Source organism: Hemicordylus capensis, chromosome 4, assembly GCF_027244095.1.
Source record: "Hemicordylus capensis ecotype Gifberg chromosome 4, rHemCap1.1.pri, whole genome shotgun sequence".
Lineage (NCBI taxonomy): Eukaryota > Metazoa > Chordata > Lepidosauria > Squamata > Cordylidae > Hemicordylus > Hemicordylus capensis.
The window spans coordinates 150,247,190-150,261,238 of NC_069660.1; the positions used below are offsets into that span (position 1 = coordinate 150,247,190).

The following is a 14,049-nucleotide window of genomic DNA, read 5'->3' on the forward strand; positions in this document are numbered from 1 at the left end:
AGCCTAGTACTGTCTTTTCCCCTTGGCAGTAGCTCTCTGAAGAGTCTCAGGCACAGGTATTTCCTGCCATCTGCGACCTGAAATACTTTAACTAGAGATGCCAGGGACTGAACACAGGACCTTAGCATATGTTTACTACTGAACTATTAATCCTTCCCATTGAACTCAGTGACAACTACTTCCAAATCCAAATACATGCTCCTAGAAATGTCACTCTGTACAGTGAAGAAGTTAATATAGCCGCACAACATACCACAATTCACAGAATACTATTAGGTCTTCATAGTGACATAATCTAGGCGGATTATGTACACCGCCTCCCCCCCTCCCTCCCTACCTCTCTCTCTATATATATATGGCAGTATATACATATGATAAATAAATAAATAATGTAACATAATAGCTAGAAGACTTAGTTTAGATCTAATGAATTAACCCATTAGATAACCTTAGACAAACCACTCTCTCCCACATCTGCAATAAGGGGATAATAATACTGACTTACCTTACAGGGATACTGCAAGGATTACTGAAATATATATGAAACGCTTTACACTAAAAAAAAGTGCAACATAAATTCTAAATATTGTGCAATAAGTAATAAATATTGTATTTATTTGATTAATTAATATACTGCCTGACTCCAAAGGCTCCAGGCAGTTCACAAAAACAAACACAGCATAAACAAAATAAGACAAACTGTTAAAACAGTTTAAAACATTCAAAGATTACTAAAGACCTGGCTAAGAAAATGTGTTTTAAGGGCTCTTTTAAAGGCTGGTAAAGATGTTAAACCAAGAACATCTATAGGGAGTGCATTAAGGTCATCCAGAGAGGTCCATCTCCAGATGCCGCCAGCTCATCTGGAGGTTACTCTGGAAAAGGCCTTCTCTGTAGTCGCCCAGGAGCGACTACAGAGAAGGCCTGTTCCAGAGTAGTCACCAGATGAGCTGGCGGCATCTGAAGATGGACCTCTTTGGATGACCTTAATGTGCAGTGGGGATCATGCAGAAGAAGGCACTCTCCCAGGTAACCTGGGAGAACTCACAGAAATGCCTTTCTGTATGGCAAACATTTAGGGAAATGAATTGATACTATTTTAATTGGGCCTGATCCAGCCAGAGTTAAGCATTTTACAGTACAATCCTATGGATGTTGATTTGGAAGTAGTTGTCACTGAGCTCAATGGGAAGGATTCATAGTTCAGTAGTGAACATATGCTAAGCTCCTGTGTTCAGTCCCTGGCATCTCTAGTTAAAGTATTTCAGGTCGCAGATGACAGGAAATACCTCTGCCTGAGACTCTTCAGAGAGCTACTGCCAAGGGGAAAAGATAGTACTAGGCTAGTGGAAACAATGGCTTGGCTCAGTATAAGGCCGTGGCATATGTTTATAATGGAAGTGGTGCAGCGGAGAAATGTTTGACTAACAAGCAGAAGGTTGCTGGTTCAAATCCCCGCTGGTATGTTTCCCAGGCTATAGGAAACACCTATATCAGGCAGCAGCGATATAGAAAGATGCTGAAAGGCATCATCTCACACTGCGTGGGAGGAGGCAATGGTAAACTCTTCTTATATTCTACCAAAGAAAACCACAGGGCTCTATGGGCGCCAGGAGTCAAAATCAACTTGACGGCACACTTTACCTATACCTTTAAGTATGCTTAGGATTGTAGTGTCAGTCTCACGGACTTCAGTTGAAACCTTAAGCACTTTTAAAGTATCTAACTTGGGCTGGATCATGCACATAATTTTAGTGGATTATCAGCTGCTATTATTTTAACTAATTGTATTATTTATTGATCTTATGATTCTAATGAATTGTATTGTAGTTGAAAGCTGCCTTCAATCTCTTCCAGAAAAGCAAACTATTACTAGACTAAATTAATGAATGAATGAAATAAAATAAATACATCAATAAAAAAAGCAGTGACTATGTTACCTTCTGTAGACTATAAGCCAAAATGGCATCAGTTCATATGAAGATAGTTTTGAGGGGTCTACATTCGTTACAATGACTGTACTAAACCAATTCATGTAAAGCCAAGAATCATGAATCTGCAATGTCAGCTCTGCATTTATGCTGCACACAGGGCTGACTTACACATGCAGATTAATCATTTGATGATTACAACATCAAGTGATGGTTTGCATATGATCTTCCAGCACCTCAAACAAAATGCTTTAAGTTTTAAGCAGAGTCATCACTTTACACAATGGACTCAGTTCACAGTTCACATATCCAATACTAATAATTAAGTCTGGAGAAATCAAGCTATGTCAAAGCATGTGTGGACTAGACTAAAGTCTCCATCCAGCTAAAACAGAAACTACCGTGAAAATAGATGTAAGCTCACTGATTTTAAATTATCATTAATTTTAATGATCGGTTATTGTGCCCAGTAACTGGGAGCACTTTCTAAATTGATATGAAGAAAATAACAGTGAAGCATGCCACCTATCTCATTCAATAACTGAAAAGTTGCTCCTGAAACACCATTTTGAAAAAGGCCCCAGAAAGATCTTCAGCACTCAGATCAAGGACATGTGATTGAAAAATCTGTTATGACATTTGTAGGGTGCAATGTGAGTACGTTGAATCTGGTCGATATAATATAGATTTTGACAAGATCTCTCTTCAAATTATATTTTTTAAGCTGATGGCTGTGGTTTAAGAAGAAACATATATAATCACAAAGTTTGGAAATGGGGAATAAAGAACAGAAATTACATATTAATTTTATATTATATTATTATTATTTATTTACACAGTCAGACAGGTGTTATTGACAGGTTTGTTTTATCCAGACATCGAGTCCTTCCCAAGGACCTGGGATGGCTGAATTTTATTGTCAATGGTTATAGATATCGTCGCAGAATATAGGCTGTTCCCAGTAAAGCTGCTTTTTGTAATTGGCTGATGGTGATTTCTGTGGCCCCTATGGTGTTGAGGTGCTCTTCAAGGTCTTTTGGAACTGCACCCAGGGCGCCAATGACCACTGGGATTATTTTGGTCTTTTTCTGCCACAGCCTTTCAATTTCAATTTGTAGATCTTTGTATTTGGTGATTTTTTCTATTTCTTTTTCTTCTATTCTGCTATCCCCTGGTATTGCTATGTCGATTATTTTGACTTGTTTTTCATTCTTCTCAACTACAGTTATATCTGGTGTATTGTGTGGCAGATGTTTGTCTATTTGTAGTTGGAAGTCCCATAATATTTTTACATCTTCATTTTCTTCAACTTTTTCAATTTTATGGTCCCACCAATTCTTGGCTACAGGTAGCTTGTATTTTTTGCAGATGTTCCAGTGTATCATCCCTGCTACCTTGTCATGCCTTTGTTTGTAGTCAGTCTGTGTGATCTTTTTACAACAGCTGATTAGGTGGTCCACTGTTTCATCTGCTTCTTTACAAAGGCGGCACTTGCTGTTTGTTGTGGATTTTTCGACTTTTGCTCTTATTGCATTTGTTCTTAGTGCCTGTTCTTGTGCAGCCAGTATCAAATAGGCTTGTGCCCGAAACGTTTCGGCAGCCATTGAAAAGGCCGCCGAAACGTTTCGGGTGTCGGGGCAGATTCGGTGATTCGGCGCCGGCGGGGGTAGGGCTTTAAGGGCGGGGGAGAGTGTACTCACCCCCCCGCCGCGTTTCCCCCGCCGGCGCTCTCCGAATTTGAAGCCCCTCGGGGCGGCAGCGTTCCTCCTTGCCGCCCCGTTTGCCCCCTCGGCCGGAAGTGGCCGGAAGTTCCGAGCGCGCGCGCGCACGACGGGCGCACACGCGCGCGCACGACGGGCGCACGCGCGCTTGGAACTTCCGGTCACTTCCGGCCGAGGGGGCAAACGGGGCGGCAAGGAGGAACGCTGCCGCCCCGAGGGGCTTCAAATTCGGAGAGCGCCGGCGGGGGAAACGCGGCGGGGGGGTGAGTACACTCTCCCCCGCCCTTAAAGCCCTACCCCCGCCAGCGCCGATAAATATCGTGCACATCCCTAGTATCAAACCCTCTGTTTCTTTCTTCAAATTGCTATTCTTAAGCCATTGCCAGGTCTTAGTGTTGTCTGATTTTCCACTTATATTGTGCAAATATTGACCATGCAGGGGCTTCTTTTCCCATTTCTCTGCTCGGTTCTTGACTTGTTCTTTCTTGTAGGCCTGCCTTGTTTCATTGGTGTTGAATAGTTTCGAGTTATTGACCATTTGAAATGCATCTTCTTCACTGTCCTTGATATATTCTTCAAGGCCTCTTTTCTCCTCCTCTACTGTTTGATGGACTTGCAGCATTCCTCTTCCACCTGAGCTGCGGGGGAGGTATAGCCTATCTACATCACTGCGGGGGTGCAGAGCATGATTGATGGTCATGATTTTCCTGGCCTTACGATCTAGAGTCTCTAGCTCTGCCTAGGTCCAGTCCAAGGCCTGTTTTGTTTAGTATTTGTGAAAGTGGGGTCATGGAGATTACAAACAACAGAGGGGATAGTGAGTCCCCTTGGAAAATGCCTCTTCTAATGCTAACCTGTCCAAGTGTCTCGCCATTGATTGTTAACTGTGTACTCCACCTGCTCATTGCTTTTTTTATAAATATCTGAATGTTTTTGCTGACACCAGTTGTTTCTAAACATTTTAGTATCCATGTGTGAGGCAATGAATCGAAGGCTTTCTTGTAGTCAATCCATGCAACACTTAGATTGGTTTTTCTTCTCTTGCAATTTTCTAAAATCATTTTGTCAATCAGCAGCTGGTCTTTTGTGCCTCTGGTGTTCGGGCAATTTCATTTCAGTTCAACTGGAAGCTGTTTGTTAGTTAATAAGTGTAGCATCATTTCATCTGCTATTATTCCAGTTAATAATTTGAACATGGTTGGCAGGCAGGTCATCGGTCTATAATTACTTGGAACTGCACCTTTTGCTGGGTCTTTCATTATGAGATGAGTTTTCCCAGTTGTTAGCCATTGTTCAATATATTGTTGTTGTTGTTGTTGTTGTTGTGCTGACTCAGCTTCAAGGCCTTCTAAGCACTCACAATTTAAATCATCACCATGACCAAAACAGATATATCAGTCAACATTGTAATAAAACATAACTAATTTTTTTTAATAGCAGCAGCAGTTGATGACAAAACACATACAAGCTCAGTAGAGCACTAACTCCCAAATGCTTAGCAGAATAAAAATGTTTTCATGGCTTTTGTAAGCACTCTTACAGAAGCAGGTGGCTTGCTTCTGCTGCAACATCCCAAGAAGGATGACCCTACAGAAAAGACCCTATTTCTAGTGAAAGCCAGTCTCCCTTGAGCCAAAATCCAAAACAGAGTTTAATTGGAGGAACATTATGCATGGCATGGAACATGCATAGGTGCATAGTACTGAAGGCCAAATCGGCCTTCAGTAGGCCAAACAACACATTAGATGAAGCCCATCATTGATATCAGTGGGAACTTTTTCTTATTTTCAAATAGCAGTCATAGGGGAGGGAGAAATCCAGATTGGCACTGTGGTGGGGGCTATGGTTAAAGCCCCTCTACCCCAACCACACTTCTCATCTGTGGGGAGCCTGAACTGCCTGCTGTTTTTAAAAGAAAAGTTAGGTCCATCAATACTAATGATAGGCTTAATATAAAATGTAATTTTGCCCCTCAAATGAGAGACATCTGATTATCTAATTCAAAACAAAGGAAATAGTTTTTTTCACACAGCATGCAATCAATTTGTGGAAACTCACTGTCCTGGAAAAAGGTTAAATCCAAGAATATAAATGGTTTCTCAAATTAGAGAAATTAATGGAACAGATAATTAGCAGGGCCAGCTCAACATGTTTTGCTCCCTGAGCAGGCAGCATCATATTGTCAGAGAAGACTGCCCCATAATGTTGGGCAGCATTGCAGAGGATGCTTGCTGGTGCAAAAGATGCACCTCAGCATCCTCTGTAATACTTCAGAGATCCACCCTGACAAGACACTTCTCAGATTCCGCTGTTTCACTGAAGTTCCTAGAAGTATTTTCACCCCAAATGACTGGTTAGGTTGCCTATGACATGGCCAGCCAAGATGGCCAAGACCAACTCAAGATCACAGTAGTCCTTGAACTGGTAACTTAAGAGATGTCAGGATTCAGACTGTATGCCACTACCCAACTCTGGCCAAATTCGTGGGTTGGTAATGCAGGAAGACAATCCACAGCAACCAAGAAAGCCTCCATACATCAATTGACCAATGCAATTTGTTGTATTCAGTATCTTTTATATTTTGTTGTTTAGAAGTTTGTCCCAGTGGGGATCCTGTAGAGATTGTGGGGGGTGGAGTCAGAAAGAAAAGGGGAGGGAAAGGAGAAAGAGAAAACCGAGTTATTTCTGAATAAACTCTTAGTTAAATATATAAGTCTATACTTTGTGTTTATATATAGTATAAGTCTATACTATATAAATGTATAGTTTGTGTTTGTGAGGGAAGCAGCTATAAAACACACGTCAGGTGATATTCCCATACCCCTTCAAAAGGGCCATACCCCTTTAGGTCAGGTTTCATCACTGGCCTGAAAGCCACAGAACATGTAACAAGGCAGCTGTTTTTATTGTGTATTTGTGTGCGTCATCCACATCTAAATTAGGCTGTGTGTATGTGTAGGGAGAACTACTATTGGCCCCCTTTTCTGCCTTACTTCCCATTATTCCAGTGCTTCAGGTACCATACTACTCATCCGGCCTGGTTCTAACCTGAAGTCAGCCAAGCTGAGTAGAACTGACAGAGTGAAGAACTGAAAGAGTAAGGTGGGAGCAGAGGCGCTCTTTGGACTGGACTTCAGGGTGGGAGTCCGGTCCTCAGCACCAGGGCGGGGGGGGGCTCCAATTTAGTTGGCTGGCCAGCCTACAACCTGCCACCACATCCATCAAGCTGATCTCCTGTTGTTTGTGTGTAGCCGGGGTGGTGATGGCTGATAACTGTGCGGGCCTCCGTAGCAGCAGTGGCTAAGGTACTGGGCCTGGCCAGGCCAGGAGGTTGGAGCAGGTGAGCTTCTTTCATGTGCCTGTGCAGTATGACTTGTTGCAGTACGACCCACTCGGCTCTCAGCTGCCACCCCCCTGGCCATGCACAAGCAACAGGGAATTGGCATGGCGGTGGGCTGCAGGCTGGCCAGCCACCCAAATTGGAGACCCCTGGGGACAGGAGGGACAGGATCGGTGGGTGCAGCACAAGCAGGCGGTGGTACTGCCACGGCCCCAGTCAGGATTTATGTGCCAGGACTATCAATGCAAGTGCAAGTCAGTAAAAAGTATCTTCTTCAGAAATGTTTCCCTTAAAAAACCAAAAGAAGTTTCCAGCTTTCCCTAAAGTGGGGGTGGGGGCTCATGGGGTGGCAGGGGAGCCTCACGAGGGGAGGCCTCCAAAGGCCTTTAGGTCCAGGCTCCAAAATTGCCTACTGGGTGGGAGAGGGGGAAGGGTTCCGGTCCCCTCACCCAAACACATCTTTGGTTGTAAAAAATAGACACATCCCACCCCTGCTTTACATGTGAACAGGACAGACACATGAATAAGCAAACTGGGAGACTTGCTCTTAATAGATGTATATTGCCTTTGTTTCACTCTGAATTTAATATGAACCAGGTCTGACCACTCCTTATTCTGAACATTTCAGTATGTCTAAACCTTTCAGTATGTCTGAACTAGCACTTTCCTCGCTTGTTTTTTCCCCTTAGATATTTACAAATTGCTGTTGCAATGTATACTATGTTTGGCCTTGACTAATGTTTCTTTGGTGGCGGTTTTTGTGAGGGTCTTTTTAAACAGTATTTTAAAACATATTTATTCTCAATGGCATTTTATAACTCTACTTTTCTTACTGTGTTCTACTGGTTTTTACTGCTACTGTGTATTTTTAGTGCTTTATGTTTAAAATCTGTCTTAGTGTTGCTTATATATTTTTAAAATGTTAGTAGCTTTGGGAAAAAATGTTTTAAAAGTGGGATATAAATAAACAACATAAATAAAAACAGGGACGTGGATTTTTGGCAACTCCTATATTCACATTAAGGATCGCTGCTGGGGCACCTTCACCATTACACATTGGTGAAGGATCATTTCTACCTATTGTAAAGTAAAGTAAAGTGTGCCATCAAGTCGATGTCAAAGCCCTGGGATTGTCTTTGGTAGAATGCAGGAGGGGTTTACCATTGCCTCCTCCCGGGTAGTATGAGATGATGCCTTTCACTTTCAGCATCTTCCTGATATAGGTGTTTCCCATAGTCTGGGAAACATACCAGCAGGGATTTGAACCAGCAACCTCTGGCTTGCTAGTAAAGTCATTTCCCCGCAGTGCCATTTGGTGGCGTACATTGTATTTATTTACTCTGCATCTGAAGTGGGAAGTTAGGATGTTGACCATAACAGTATCCTTTCAAATACTGTTTTTGTTTTTTAAATACTGTTTTTTAAAAAACCAACAAAGGGTGTTTTAAAATAATATTTAATCTCATAATGAATCTGGTTGCACTTTATTTTAAAATAGCTGCAACACAAACATAGCAACGCGTACTGTCTGGATAGAAGTGTGTGGGGAATGAGGCGGAAGAGAAGCAGCGCACTGGCATTTTGTCTCCACGTGTGTGCATAAATATGCATGGCTACTCAATTCAAGATGCATCTTTCCTCCACTCAGAAATACAGTGTTTAAAGATTCCAGAGGGAGGAGGGCTGAGGGAAACCTGAACAACAGTGCACATGTCTACATGCTAACAAAATGTTGAAGAGGCACCCCCAGCAGGAGACTAACCAGGGGCAGTGTTTTACCAGGGACTGGCACCAGAAATTAAGTCCTTGATAAAGAGGAACGGCTGGATCCTATGGGATCTGACCCACGAAGGCTATTCATATGTCCTTACTCTAAATTCTAGGATAGATACAGTGGGCCGGATGGTGGAAGAAGCAAGGAAGATAAGATGTCACCATTAATTCTGTCTCTTGAACGGTGGTGGATTAATATATATATATATATATCAGACTGATGTCTCAGTTTCCCCAAATGAAGGAACAGACTGTGGCTGGAAAGGCACTAATTCCATCATCACAGAGCTCGATGGGGGGAAATGAGACAAAGCCGTCTGCCTGACTGGCAAGCTAGACCTGACCTGAATAATGGGCAGCAAAGGCACAGCTGTGTTGCTAGAGCTGCCTCTGGCCATTGCCCAGGCATTACAAACAAGCCTGCCTTCCTTTTTACCAGCCTACAGAATGAATGAATGAATGGACCCTCCAGAAAGGAGAAGGAAGGGAAGGGGGGAAAGCAAAAAACACTGAGGCTATCTCCAGCCAATACAGGAGGACTGGTGAAGGGTACACAAAGCTACCATTAGAAGAATAAGCATATTTTCATCCAAAGACGGCACTGATTTTTTTGTAAACAAGAAAGGGACAGATAAGTCCTCTTCCACTCCTATGAACTATCTGTCATCTGGCCAGAGCTGTTTGTTGACATTCTAGCCCCCCAGGGGGAATGTATTGCCCCTGACCCATTTTCATTATATTCTCTGCTTTGCATTAGCATTGGCTAAATATATTATGACACTTTACGTATCCTAGTCCCAGGCTTTGAGACATCTCTTATTCCTGCGTTTTCCTCCTCCTGGAGCTGTACAAATATATCACAGATGACGGCTCTTAGTTATATGGCATAATACTAATACTAATAATAATGCATTTTTATTTTCCAGTCCTTTTACCCTGGAGGCATATATTATGACTTAATGCACACACATTCTGCTTGTATAACACTTAAAATGGCACATCAGTCAGGATACTGGAACAGACACTTTAATTACAAATATATTCTTAATTAATAATGAAAAGCTTCAGTAAATCTCCATTAAACAGCAGTAAAGCTGTCTTAAAGGGCTGAGTTTCACTCTGCTTTGTTCTAGGCAAAAGTCATTTTGAAAGGATAATGTCAAGTAATTTGTTTAGGCTTTTTATAATGCCTTCTGAAAGGACAGAGAGTGTGCGTTCTTGACGCCCTGTTCCCCTTTGTCATAAGACCATTAGGGCAGCAAAAGTAGAGGCAATCCTTCTCTACCACCAAAAGAATTGGTGGGGTGGGGACAGAGCTCTGAGGATGCACATAAGAGATGCACATCCTTGGAGTCCAATTCCCTTTCTGCCCACCCACAATGACCTTTTCAGTAGCAAAGTTGGGGGATTAGCTCTCTGTCACTACCAAAAGAATCATGGTGAAGACAGGAAACTGGGTTCCAGCAATGCAACTGGAGATCACATGTCCTTGGAGACCAGTCTCTTCCCCTCCACCACAACGATCCTTTCAACAGCAAAGAGTATGTGTGGCTGAGTCCACCTTTCTGTTGAAAGGTTCCCAGAGAGAAGGGAAACAGGACTTCAGGATTGCACACCCTCTGAGGCACATCCTTGGAGCCCAAATCCCTCCCACCCTCCACTCAGATCTTTTCTGGGATGAAGTTGGGGCTGAGCCCTGCTTTTGCCACCAAAAGGATCTCACAGCGAGGGGCACAGGGTTCAAGGATACATGCGACAGGATACACGTTAGCAAAGCCCAGTTCCCTCTCCCATAAAATATTGTTTCAGCATCAAGGGCTCTTTTGCTCTGATGAAGACTAAGATAAATGCATAGAGACTTTTATTTAACAAACATTGATACATTTAGTGAACTTTTACTCACCTTTTTAAAGTAAAGCTCAACAATAATTTTCCATCTATGAGATGATACATTAAGCTTGTTTCATGAACACACCAGTATTCAAAGGCTTGAGCAAATCTCTCAGGTACTGAAGCGTATATATTGTGTAAATGACATTCTGACGGCTAGATGATTAGTCGGTTCCTCTGTTCCCTAAGGACTACACGGAAATAAAAGTGAGGGTTCTTTGAAGCAGATAGCTGGTGTTTTTGATCATGAACAAAAACAATGCTGATTTCAACATTTTGCAGAAATAATACTACCCAGTTCTACCAGTACAAGACCACAGAGACATTTCGGTGTAGAGCAGTAGATGGATCGCAGAGGAAGCCCAGGTTTCCTCTCACAACCTTGATCTGCATGATTATAGCTAAAAATGCCATGTCCAATTATTTTTACGACTGCAAGACTGCTAAAACGCCCTGTATATGTTAAATCAGTGAACCCCCATGTGGGCTCCTGTGCTGCTGCTGTGCCACACTATCAAGCCAGGAACAGTTTGTGAACTTAATTATTTTGGGAACAATAACATCAGCACCTAGCTTACTAGTGTTTAAAGGATTTTAAATTAGCGGGTGTTTGCTTGCTTTGCACAGCCTGGCCTCATTTGTTGCTTTCAGGGTAATCATAAGTACTAATATATTGCAGATCTGCCATTTAAAATATTCCACTGGAAATTTTCATCTTGCTGGATTACATCTAAACCATTAATGTTATTAAGGCCCCTTTCTTCCCTGAGGTTACTGAATAGCCCAGTAACAGCAGGAACAACATATGCTTAAAGCCAGTACATTTAAAGCTGGACAGGTCAAAACCTACCTATGTGGATAATTGGAGTAAAGATTTTTCTGTTCAATTCATGTAAGTGGATTGGAAATATATTTGGAACATAGGAAATGAATTCAATTGTCCCCACATGTTAATATTCAGAAGTACCATTATAAAGCTGGCATGCACAATTTGTGACCCACAAAGCCAAACACAAATCCATGTATTTGGAGCTGATTAGGAGACAAACTGCCTATTTTAATTGTCCGGAACCACAGAAACCATGTGTGCCTGTGTGTGTGTGTGTGTGTGTGTGTGTGTGTGTGTGTGTTGGGGTGTTTACAACCTCTGGTGGGCAACAAAACATGAATGGTGGGTTGTGTTAAATTTGGTAGTTCACAAGTTGTGCAGGCCAGCTATAAAGTTTTCTCAACTGTATTTTTGTTCCTTAAAAATAGGAAAACATGTAGAAAACAAAACAGCAAGAGTGTCATGTTGGTGCCAGTGCTAGCCCTTCTGTGCTACCCCCTGCCTGCCTCCTCCTCTGCTGTCTGCCTCCACCACTGCCACCATTATTACCAGGCCAACTCTTGCAGTGGCAAGTTTGTGGATGGCATGTTTCATCTCTTGCATGTGCAAACGAGGAAATATCCCATCCACTCACTGCTGCTGCAAAAGCTGCTCGGGTAATGATGGTGGCAGCAAGAACAGGAGACAAGAGGAGGGGGCAGGAGGAAGGAGAAGGAAGAGGCAGAGGTGGTGGTGATAGGAATTGGTAGGAGGGTTGGCATCAAGGGGCCTAACACCAGCCTCCACATTGGAATGGTAGGAAGTGGAAGAGAGGATGGGTGGGATAGGGAGAGGAGAGCTAGTCAGAAGGTTCCATGTTCCCTTCCTGGGAGCTATTTGCACTTGGCTTCAGGCTTTGGGGTAAATGTTGAGTGAAGCCACTTTGAACTACACTCGTGGCATTGAGGGAAGCAGCCCCTCCCCTCTGCTCTTGGTTTTCTTTTGAAACAAGTCAACATGCAGGTGTCAGTGTTTTCCTTCTAGCCAATGGGAGGGGGGGAGGGAGAGCTCCCTACAGAGATAAATCTGCATTTCTGAAGAGAGCAATGCTCTTTATCATGCTAATGATTCTAGGTCAACACCTCTCCTATTTGCTCCAGTGTTTTCAGAAAAAGTAGCTTAAAACCAGCATTTTAAAAATCCGGAAATACCTCGAGATAAGCTAGAATTCGCAAGACAAAGCCCGACTTGTGTGTGGAGTGGATCCAAGAATCTCGATGGGACTTCAGGGTAAGTTTGGCTGGTGTGTGAATGCACACACTCTCTCTCGAAAGAGATTCGGGGCAGAAGCCCCATGTGTAAAGCCTCCTGACATCTCCAAGATAGGGCTGAGAGAGATTCCTGCCTACAACCTTGTTGTAGAACAGAACAACAGAAGCTGCTGCCAGTCTGTGTAGACAATACTGATCTAGATGAACCTATGGCCTGACTCAGTATATAGCAGCTTCCTATGTTCCTTTGTGGGGGTGGGTGTGTGTGGAGCCAGAACAGTCTGCTGCAGGGCTTGTTACACTTCTGCCATTGTTTAAATTCAGTGGTGATAGGGAAACTCAGAACATGATTACACAACGCACTGTTTTAATTCGAAACAAATAAAACAGTTTTTACTTTAAAATAGTTCAATTCAAAATAGTAGTTCTTCTGGAGAATCTATTATAAAACAGCAACCATATGAGCACAAGGAACAAATAAAATATGAGAAAAACACGTCCAATCTATCCTGCACTAATACTGGGCCCCAACTCAGCCTTCTTACCCAGAGTCCTCTTGCAATCACTCCTAGATTGTCCTTTGCTCTACCTCAGGTCCTGATCTTCCTTCCCAGTTCTGGGGGTTCAATCTCAGACCGTGTCTTCAGCTGCTTTGAGAGTGATTCAGTTCTCCATTAAGTCTTACTCTCCCAGTGATTTCTCAGCTCTCTTTCTAGCAGCTCTTCCCAGTTCTTCTCAATTCCAGCTCTGATTCACTCTGACTCTGCTTCTGACTCTGACGGCAGCTTGCACTAAAACTCTGCTGAAGGCACCCTCTATAAATTCTCTTTTTTCCCCCTCCAAATTTTTTTCCAAAGAAGCCAATCAAAACAACCCAACTTCGCTCCATTATTTTAAAGCATATCCAGTCAAATCAAACCCACTCTTCTCTCCAGAATTAAACCAGTACAATTCTTCTCCCTCCAAAACCAAACTGTAGAACAGGAGCTGTGAACTTTTGACCCCTGCACAGCTTTTTAACATAGGGAGTAAGTAAGCAAAGTGATTGCAATTCAGAAATCTTATAGACAAAAAGAAGAGGTTCAGCCCTCTTTCCTTCACAGCTTATTATCCTGGTCCAGGCTGAACCACAGTCACAGGCTCGGACTGGCCCACAGAGCAATGGGGCATATTCCTGGTGTGCCCCACCTGCGGGGCACCCCTGTGCCCCACCGCACTCAGCAGCAGTGAATACTCCCTTAAGTACCCATTCTGTTCAAAACCTGGCACCCTCCCCACATACATTCCACTGCCCCATCAGTGCCCCCAGTCCAGC

General features: G+C 42.9%; 1 long non-coding RNA gene across 1 annotated transcript; it reads right to left on the bottom strand.

Annotated features, from left to right (window-relative positions):
• Positions 1-3,956: 3,956 nt before the first annotated feature.
• LOC128323461 (uncharacterized) lies at positions 3,957-13,685 on the bottom strand. Its single transcript, XR_008306276.1, has 3 exons — positions 13,280-13,685; positions 10,669-10,846; positions 3,957-6,265 (listed from the first exon to the last, which is right to left on the bottom strand). It is a non-coding gene; the product is annotated as an uncharacterized LOC128323461 (long non-coding RNA).
• Positions 13,686-14,049: the final 364 nt, after the last annotated feature.